Genomic DNA, 10,035 nt, shown 5'->3' on the forward strand with positions numbered 1-10,035 from the left:
AGACCTGGCTGCTCCACTTCCGATCCAGCTCTCTGCTATGGCCTGGGAAAGCGGTAGAAGATGGCCCAAGGCCTTGAGCCCCTGCATCCGCATGGGAGACCAGGAAGAAGCTCCTGGCTCTTGGCTTCGGATTGGCACAGCTCCAGCCGTTGCGGCCAACTGGGAAGTGAACCATCAGATGGAAGACCTCTCTCTCTCCCTGCCTCTCCTCTCTCTGTGTAACTCTGACTTTCAAATAAATAAATAAATAAATCCTTAAAAAAATGGATTGCTGTCTGCTTTGGGCCACACCCACCCTCAGCTTCTCCCTCCTTGGTCAAACTCTGCTAACGAAGTTGAGCCTCTGCCAAGAGTGCAGGAATGCTCTAGAGGCGCCACATCTTCATCAACACCTGCTATTGTCAAACCAAAATTGTTGCTAGGTTCATGGGTGCAAAGCAGGGTCTCCCTGTGTTTTCTTTCAGGTTTCTGTGGCTACCAGGAGCTGAGCGTTTTTTTCATTTTCATCCTTTGTATGGGTTTCTGCATTGTGAACTGCTTATTCATGCCTTTTGTCCATTTTTCTGTTGACTTATTTGTCTTTCTCATTAATTTGTGAATTTCTAATTTTGTTTTTTAAAATTGTTATACTGATTTCACATTCATTTCCAGTACTGATTCTTTGTCAGCTAGATATAACGAATTAACTGGTTCCATTTTAAACTTTTTTTTACTTCAAAAATGTAGACTTTAGTAGTACAGAAGTCTTAAATTTTGGTGTGATTAAATTTATCATTCTTATCCCTTGTGGCATATGATTTTTATATTTTTTAAATGGCTTTATTTTTATTTGTAAGGCAGGCAGAGATCTTCCACCCACTAGTTCACTTCCCATTTGCCTGCGACAGCTAGGCCTGGGCCAGGCTGAAGCCAGAAGCCTAGCACATCACCCTATCTCCTACAAGGGCGGCAGGGACCAACCGCTTAAGCCATTACCTTCTGCCTCCCAGTGCATATTAGCAGGAAACTGAAATCACCTACAGAGCTGGAACTCAAAACCTCATATGGGATACAGAAGTCCCAACCAGTAGCCTAAATACTGTGCCAAATACCTGCCCCTGGTTTTTATGCCTCGAGTAAGAAATCTTACCTTGTGGAGCAAGTATTGTGGCCCAGTGGGTTAAGCCACTGCCTGTGATACTGGCATCCCCTGTAGGGGTACTCATTGAAGCCCAGTGGCTCCACTTCTGATCTAACTCTCTGCAATTGTGCCTGGGAAAGCAGCAGAAGATGGTCAAAATATTTGGGCTGCTGCCACCCATGTGGGTAATCTAGATGGAGCTCCAGGCTCCTGACTTCGGCCTGGCCCAGTTCCAGCTGTTGTGGCCATTTGAGAGTGAACCATGGAAGATCTCTGTCTCTCCAACTCTCTGTCACTCTACCTTTCAAATAAATAAAATAAATCTTAAAAAAAAAGTCTTCCTCGGTTTTCTTAAAAAATTCTTTACATTTTGCTTTTTACTCTCAGGTTTTAGTACATATGGCATTTGTATTTTGTATATCATGTGAGGTGGGGCTTTTTCTTTTTTTTTAGATTTCCATGTGGACAATCAATTGTCTTTGCACCATTTATAGAAAAGTCTGGCCAGCGCCGCGGCTCATTAGGCTAATCCTCCGCCTAGCGGCGCCGGCACACCGGGTTCTAGTCCCGGTTGGGGCGCGGGATTCTGTCCCAGTTGCCCCTCTTCCAGGCCAGCTCTCTGCTGTGGCCAGGGAGTGCAGTGGAGGATGGCCTAGGTGCTTGGGCCCTGCACCCCATGGGAGACCAGGAAAAGCACCTGGCTCCTGGCTCCTGCCATCGGATCAGCGCGGTGCGCCGGCCGCAGCGCGCCGACCGCGGCGGCCATTGGAGGGTGAACCAACGGCAAAGGAAGACCTTTCTCTCTGTCTCTCTCTCTCACTGTCCACTCTGCCTGTCAAAAAAATAAAATAAAATAAAATAAATAAAAAAAAAGAAAAGTCTATGTCTGTTGAAGTACTCTGCCTCGTACTGATTAGTAGTGTCACCTGTACCATCAGGGTTTCTAACACGTAGGTTCTTTTTTGCCATTGAATTAAGGTCACTTTTAAAAATTATTATTTTTCACAGAACATAAAATTAACCATCTTAAAGTAAATTTAATGACATTTAGTATGTTCAAAGTATTGTGCAGGCACCACTTCAACCTAGTCCCAAAACACCTGTGCCCACAAGGACCCCATAACTATAAAGCAATTGTTCCCCAATGTCTCCTCTTGCCAGCCCTCGCAAACCACCAATTTGCATGTTTTCTCTATAGATTTATCAATTTTGGATGCTTCATGTAAATAGAATCATGCAACATGTGACCTATGGTGGCTGATTCTTCTACTCTGTGTAGTGTTTTCCAGGTTCATTCAGGTTGTAGCTGTATCATATTTCATTCTTGTTTATGATTACTTTTTTGTTAATGGACATTGAATTTCTTCAAATGCTTTTCTTGCATCAACTGAGCTGATCATGGTGGGCTTTTCTTCCTTCACTTTATCAATGTTGTTGATTGAATTTTTAAAGATTTATATATGTATTTGAAAGGCAGAGAGAGAGAGAGAGAGAGAGATCCTCCATCCTCTGGTTCACTCCCTAAATGGCCTCATTGGCCTTGGCTGGGCCAGGCCAAAGCTAGCAATAGGAGCCTCATCCAAGTCTCCCATGTGAGTGTAGGGGTCCAAGCAATTGGGCCATCTTCTGCTGCTTTCCCAGGTGCATTAGCAGGAGCTGGATTGGAAGTGGAGCAGCTGGAACTTAAAGTGGCACCCATATGGAATGCCAGTGTTGCAGGTGGCTGCTTAACTCATTAGGCTACACTGCTGGCCCCGATTTTTGTATTTGAAACCATACTTGCATTCCTGGGATAATTTCCAGTTGGTTATGGTGTATAATCCTTTAATATACTGTTAGATTGGGTTTGCTAGCCTTTTCTTGAGGAATTTCATTCTTTTACTTATCTTTTAAACCAATTTGAGTTAAGCACCTGGCTCCTGGCTTCGGATTGGCGTAGCTCCAGCCGTAGCGGCCATTTGGGAGGTGAACCAACAGAAGGAAGACCTTTCCCTCTGTCTCTCTCTCTCTCACTGTCCAACTCTGCCTATCAAATAAAAAAAATGGAGTTGAATAGCTTGGCATAGGCCAGAAAACACTGAGGACTCCATTATTCTGGGTTGGGAAGTTGGCAATTCGTGATCATGGAAGCAGAGCTGTTATTTTAACTGAGATTTGTTGTATACTAGGACTGTCATGTTTGTCACATTAGTAAGAAAATGTCAGGATATTGGATGCACCATGAGTCTTCAGGAAGAAGCTGTAGTAAAGAGACAAACCTAAAAAAGGAGGATTGTATGGATGGGCAGAGGGAAGAAAACAAAGCTTTCACTAGAGACAGAAACCCCAAATTTTCTCCTAGAGGAGGAAATCCCAAATTGTTGCTTATATGGTTGTCTAAAGTCCATCAGAATTTGAAAAATTAAATTATCTGTCAAACCTAAGATATTACCAGTTGAGGATGGAGGATTTAGCAGAAGATAGAACTCAGGGGGCCAGTGTTGTGGTGCAGCAGGTGAGGCTGCCGCCCGCAAGGCTGGCATCTCATACGGGCACTGGTTCAAGTCCCAGCTGCTCCACTTTAGATCCAGCTCAGATGGAAGATATTTCTCTGTCTTTCCTCCTGTTTCTGAAGCTCTGAATTTCAACTAACTTAATAAATCTTAGGAAGGAAGGAAGGAAGGAAGGAGGGAAGGAGGGAAAGAGGGTAGGGGGGGAGGAGGGAAGGAAGGAAGGAAAAAACTGGAACTTAGGACTTCAAGCCATCTTGCTACCAAGATCATTTATTAGTTTTCCAGAGCCTCTGTAACAAGTTATCGTAGATTTACTGACTCACCACAAATTTCTTCTGACATGCTCATGGTTCTGGAAGTCAGAAATCCATGATGGGTCTCGCTGAGCTAAGGTCAAGAGGTTGACAGGGCCGCCTTCTTTTCTAGAGGCTTTGAGAGTCCATTTCCAAGACTGTTCCGAGACCTCTTGGCCACCTGCATTCCTTGGGTCGCAGCTTTTCCTCCATCCTCAGAGCCAGCAATGGTGATGGTGTCTCTCTCCCAGTGCCTCACCCCGACACTGACTCCTCTGCCTCCCCCTTCTACATTGAAAGGTTCTTGTGATTATATTGGGCCTGTCAGGTAATCCAGGCGACTCGCCCTATTTATTTTTTTATTTTAATTTCACTTAATTTGTGAGACAGAAAGAGAAGGACTGAAGCTAGGAGCAGGGAGCTTAGCCTGGGTCTCCCACGAAGGTGTCAGGAACCCAATCACTTGGGCCAGCATTGCTGCCTCCCAAGATCTGCATTAGCAGGAAGCTGGAGTCCATATTCTGATGAGGGAGGCAGTACCTCAACTGCCAGGCCAAAATGTTGCTATTTTAAACTCAATTTATTAGCAAGCTTAATCTTCCCAGGCCGTGTAATCTAACATTGTCATATACCCTGGGGATTAGGTCATGAATATCTTTGGGAGAATGCTATTCTGCTACCACAATTATTGTTTCAAATTTCCTTATTGCAAAATAGCACTTCAAGTAGCTATTTCATAATTTATTTGAAATTTTCTTGTAGATATAATTTTGGATTTTTCTTTTCCTATAATAAGTGATAATATATAATTTCATATATTGGATTTTTCTTTGGCATTATTGAAACAAATTTTGTGAAAATTTTTATGACTTTTGAATACTTTACACATTTTTTTTAAAACATTTATACTGATTTCACATTCACTTCCAGTACATCAGAATGTCACTTCAGTAAACCTATGTTGATACTGGCTTTTAACATTTACCACCATTAAACTTTTTTTTTCTTTTAATTTACTTGAGAAGCAGGGGGAAAGATAAAGAGAGCATCTGTCTACCGGCTCACTATCCAAATGCCCACAATAGCCAGGCCTGGGTTGGGATTAGAGTCAGGAGCAAGGAACTCAATCCAGGTCTTCAATATGGGTACCAGGAACCCAGTGACTGGAGCCATCGCCGCTATCTTACAAGGTTCTGCATTAGTGGGAAACTGGAGTCAGGAGCCAGAGCCAGGAATCAAACTCAGGCGCTCCAGCATGAGACGTGGGCATCTCACCTGCCAGGCTAAATGCCTGCTGGTGTTTTCACTTTTACTTTCATACTACAGAGGCCAAACAATTTTCTGTATTGTAAACTTAATACGGCGGGGAGGCGGGGGGGCTTTGGCTTTCTTAATCACTACTGCACCTGCAGCACTCTGCCTGGTGCCTTCCTCTGCCCGAAGTATTCGTGAACTGAATGAGTGGAAGAGCATGGTCAAGTGGTTCAGAGCTTTGAAGTCAGACAAGTCTGGCTCAGGTTTCCAGGTGTTTTACACATAGCGATTTATTTCATCTTCGCAACAATGTTGTAAGGTAAGTACTATTATTGACATATTCCTCATTTTTTTTTTCAGGTAAGGAAACTAAGGCACAGAGAGATTAAGTGACTCTCACAAAACTACACAGCAAGTTAATGGCAGAACAGGATTTAAGCCCAGGTTATAAACTCTGGCTGCAGTAGCTATGTCCTTAACACTGCACAGCTTCTCTGATATGCTAGTGTCTACCTCATAGGATTGTGATAAGGATTAAGGAATGCCAGAAAGATACTGCTTCCACGCTAAAGCACAGTAAGTTTTTGCTCTTTTGTAATTCATATTACTATCCTCTTATTATGATTATATTTTATGAATTGTCTATTTCACTTACCCATTACAGAAAAGTCTCAAAAAAGCATTATCTGTTTCATGTGGCTTTTTATAATAAAAAAGATACTTCTCTTTGAAGTTTCCTCACGTTGTATATGCAGTATTTGTGCTGCCTGGAACAGAACCTGCCAATCAAGAGGAAATGTTATATATCTTGACTCCTGTTTCTCTTCCATGTTTGAACAACCTTCCCCTTGAGGCTGACACAACCGGCAATTAACAGAGAGAGGTCTGCAAGCTCCAGTCTTGCTTTCCTCATTGCACAATAATGTGAACATACTCAACGCCGCTGAACTGTCATAGCTGGAAATGGCTCGGATGGTAGCATTTTAAAGTGGGTTTGACCACAATAATCAAACTAACAGAAACATACCTTTTTCAAGGTTAAGTGAACTTCAACGGAGCGGGATGCTTGATCCAAAGTCATCTTTAGGAGAGACAAATTTTCTAGGGCACAGAAATGTTTTCATACAGAAAAGATGCCCAGTATGAGAGGTTTTCAAGAAACTTGTGGGAAAAAAACTATGCACAAGTCTCAAAATTTTTGTACCAAAATAAACATCTTTTTATTCCATGTTTCACAAACATTTTGAAGTATCCCTATGTTATTGTATTCAACAGTAGTGTCATTCATCTCTTGAAAACTTTCTATGCATTAAGAAATCAATAGCTCTTTAACCCTTACAAAAGTCAAGTGGATAAGTGGGTATATTTCTGAAGCGGTATTATGAAATACGATTGTATTTAAGCTATTGACATAGGAACCAATATTGCGGCGCATTGGGTTAAGCGGCTGGCATTCTCCATGAGTGCCAGCTCAAGACCCAGCTGCTGGAGTCCCCAAGAAAGCGAAGCTGGTGGCCCAAGTAGCTGGGCCCCCGCCACCCATGTGGGAGACCCTGGTTGAGTTCTTGCTCCTGGCTCTGGCCTGGTCCAGTCCAGGCTGTCCTACCATTTGGGAAGTAAACAAATGGAAATCTTTCTCTCTTCCTCTTTCACTGTCGTTCTGCCTTTTAAATACATAAATAAATCTTTAAAAAGATAAATAAGCAATTAAAATACACACAAGTGCTTGTACAACTGCCTGCATGACGCGGCACTGATGAACGATTTCTCATACATTCCCCACAGGTAAGTCATCACAGCAGACAGACAAACCCCGAGCGGAACAGAACTGTCTCATGTGTCACAGCCGACGAATCATCGAGTAAACAATTACACGATCAATTCCAGTAGAGGTCGCTGCCATTCGTTTCAAAATCATTGATTTAGAGGACTGCTTTAAGAATCATGTACTAAGATGACTCATTTGGAATACAATTTTTAAATACTTCCTCTGTATCTCATCACTGTGAATTATCTAAGGTAAACCTCAAGAACCAACACTTTATAAAAGTTACACAGATGACTGTAAGGATAACATATAGCTGATGATGAACTTTTAAAAAGGCTTGCCAGGGGCCAATGCTGTGGCATAGTGGGTACAGCCGCTGCCTGCAGTGCCGGCATCCCATACGGGCGCCGGTTCAAGTCCCAGCTGCTTTGTTTTTGATACAGCTCTCTACTATGGTCTGGGAAAGCAGTAGAAGATGGCCCAAGTCCTTGGGCCCCTGCACCCGCGTGGGAGACCTAGAAGAAGCTCCTGGCTCCTGGCTTCCAACTGGGGCAGCTCCAGCAGTTGTGGCCAGTTGGGGAGTGAACCAGTGGATGGAAGACCTTTATCTCTCTCTATCTCTCTCTCTCTTTCTGCCTCTCTTTGTCTCTGTGTGTGCAACTCTGACTTAAAAATAAATAAATAAATCTTAAAAAAAAAAAAAAAAAAGGATTGCCCAATGTAGGTAGGTTAAGCCACTGTTTGAAATGCCAGTAGTCCATGTTGGAGTGCCAGTTCAAGTCCCCGCTGCTCTGCTTCTGATCCATCTTATTGCCAATGCACCCGGGAAGGCAGCAGAGGATGGCTTTGGTGCCTGGACCTCCTCCACCCATGTGGGAGACCAGGAGAGTGTACCTGGCTCCTGGCTTAGGCCTGGCCAGCTGCTGTGGCCATTTGGAAAATGGGCCAATGAATGGATGATCTATCTCTCTCTCTGTCTCTCTCTCTCTCTTTCTTCTTCTTCTTCTTCTTCTTCTTCTTCTTCTTCTTCTTCTTCTTCTTCTTCTTCTTCTTCTTCTCTCTATTTCTCTTGTCTCTCTGCAACTCTGCTTTTCAAATAAATAAATTAAATGAATCTTCAGAAAGAAAATTTTTAAAGTGACTAAAGAAAGTATTTTTTTTTTTTTTTGACAGGCAGAGTGGACAGTGAAAGAGAGAGACAGAGAGAAAGGTCTTCCTTTTTGCCGTTGGTTCACCCTCCAATGGCCGCCGCGGCCGGTGCACTGCACTAATCCGATGGCAGGAGCCAGGTACTTCTCCTGGTCTCCCATGGGGTGCAGGGCCCAAGAACTTGGGCCATCCTCTACTGCACTCCCTGGCCACAGCAGAGAGCTGGCCTGGAAGAGGGGCAACCGGGACAGAATCCGGCGCCCCGACCAGGACTAGAACCTGGTGTGCCGGCGCCGCAAGGCGGAAGATTAGCCTAGTGAGCCGCGGCGCTGGCAAGAAAGTATTTCTGTAATGAGTACTATATAATAATTATATGATAGGAAAGGTAGATCATGGGGTAAATTATCAGTTTTCTGAACGGTCCAGATGTAGTTTTTGTAAAACATAAAACTATGTATTAGAACATTACTCTGTAAATACTATTTCAACTAAAACTTATTTCCTGGAGAAATGCCCAGTTTCAGGTTTTTATTTTATACACCCCAGGTTTTATATATGTATAAACATGTACTTATTACACCATGAACTCATGGGGCATAGATTCCAGAAGCTCATGGCCCTTTCCACTGTTTCTAACACAGTGGGCCTCTCTGGGTGGAGAGGCCATGTTCAGTTGAACCCAGGTACCTTTCTCTTAGGTTTCTTTCTTGTTCTGATTGTTTCCCTTCAGACTGTTCAGGACATTCGCTCGGCTTTCAGAGAGCTACACGCACTCGATAAGCACATTGACCTCTTGTTTGCTGACAGCAATGCCCACAGCATGCTGGGTAACGTGGTAACAGGTTGGTGGTGGTGACATGTGTGAGGCATTCCTTTTTTTTTTTTTTTTTTTTTTTTTTGACAGGCAGAGTTAGACAGTGAGAGAGAGAGAGAGAGAACGGTCTTCCTTTTTCCATTGGTCCACCCCCCAAGTGGCTGCTGCTACGATCGGCGCATTGCGGCCGGCGCGCTGCGCCGATCTGAAACCAGGAGCCAGGTGCCTCCTCCTGGTCTCCCATGGGGTGCAGGGCCCAAGAACTTGGGCCATCCTCCACTGCACTCCCGGGCCATCGCAGAGAGCTGGCCTGGAAGAGGAGCAACCGGGACAGAATCCGGTGCCCCGACCGGGACTAGAACCCGGTGTGCCGGCGCCTCAGGCAGAGGATTCGCCTAGTGAGCTGCGGCGCCAGCCAGAGGCATTCCTTTTTGAGCACTACCTATCCCTTTGAAGTCTACCATAGCACTTTCTTTGTACTTTCAGATGTACATGTGTGTGACTGAAGGAAATACTTCATGTTTTCTTTTTTTTTTAAGATTTATTTCTTTCTTTGAAAGACAGAGTTACACAGAGAGGAGAGAGAGCGAGAGAGAGCAAGGTCTTCCATCTGATGGTTCACTCCCCAATTGGCCACAACAGCCGGAGCTGCACAGATCTGAAACCAGGAGCCTCTTCTGGGTCTCCCACGTGGGTGCAGGGGCCCAAGGACTTGGGCCATCTTCTATTGCTTTCCCAGGCCATAGCAGAGAGATGGATCGGAAGTGGAGGAGCCAGGACTTGAACTGGCGCCCATATGGGATGCTGGCACAGCAGGAGGAGGCTTAACCTGCTACGCCACAGCACCGGCCCCAACACTTCATGTTTCCTAAAAGACCCAGAGAACCTAGCCCAGGTGCCTCTCTTCTTTCCCATGTGTTTGCCATGATGCAAACTCCTGGAAGACGGCAGTTCGAGAGGAACTGCTAATTTCAGGTGAGAAGCAGGAAGAGAGTAAGGTGGGCCTGCATCATTACTGCTGCACAAGGTAAAGCGTGATTAAGGACAAGTCCAAAAGACATCAGAGTCCACTGGAAGAAACTTCCATCAGCAATAATAATAATGGCAATTAATTAAAACCAACAGAAATTAGAATCCAGGAGTCC

This window comes from Oryctolagus cuniculus, chromosome 10 (assembly GCF_964237555.1).
Source record: "Oryctolagus cuniculus chromosome 10, mOryCun1.1, whole genome shotgun sequence".
NCBI classification, from domain to species: domain Eukaryota; kingdom Metazoa; phylum Chordata; class Mammalia; order Lagomorpha; family Leporidae; genus Oryctolagus; species Oryctolagus cuniculus.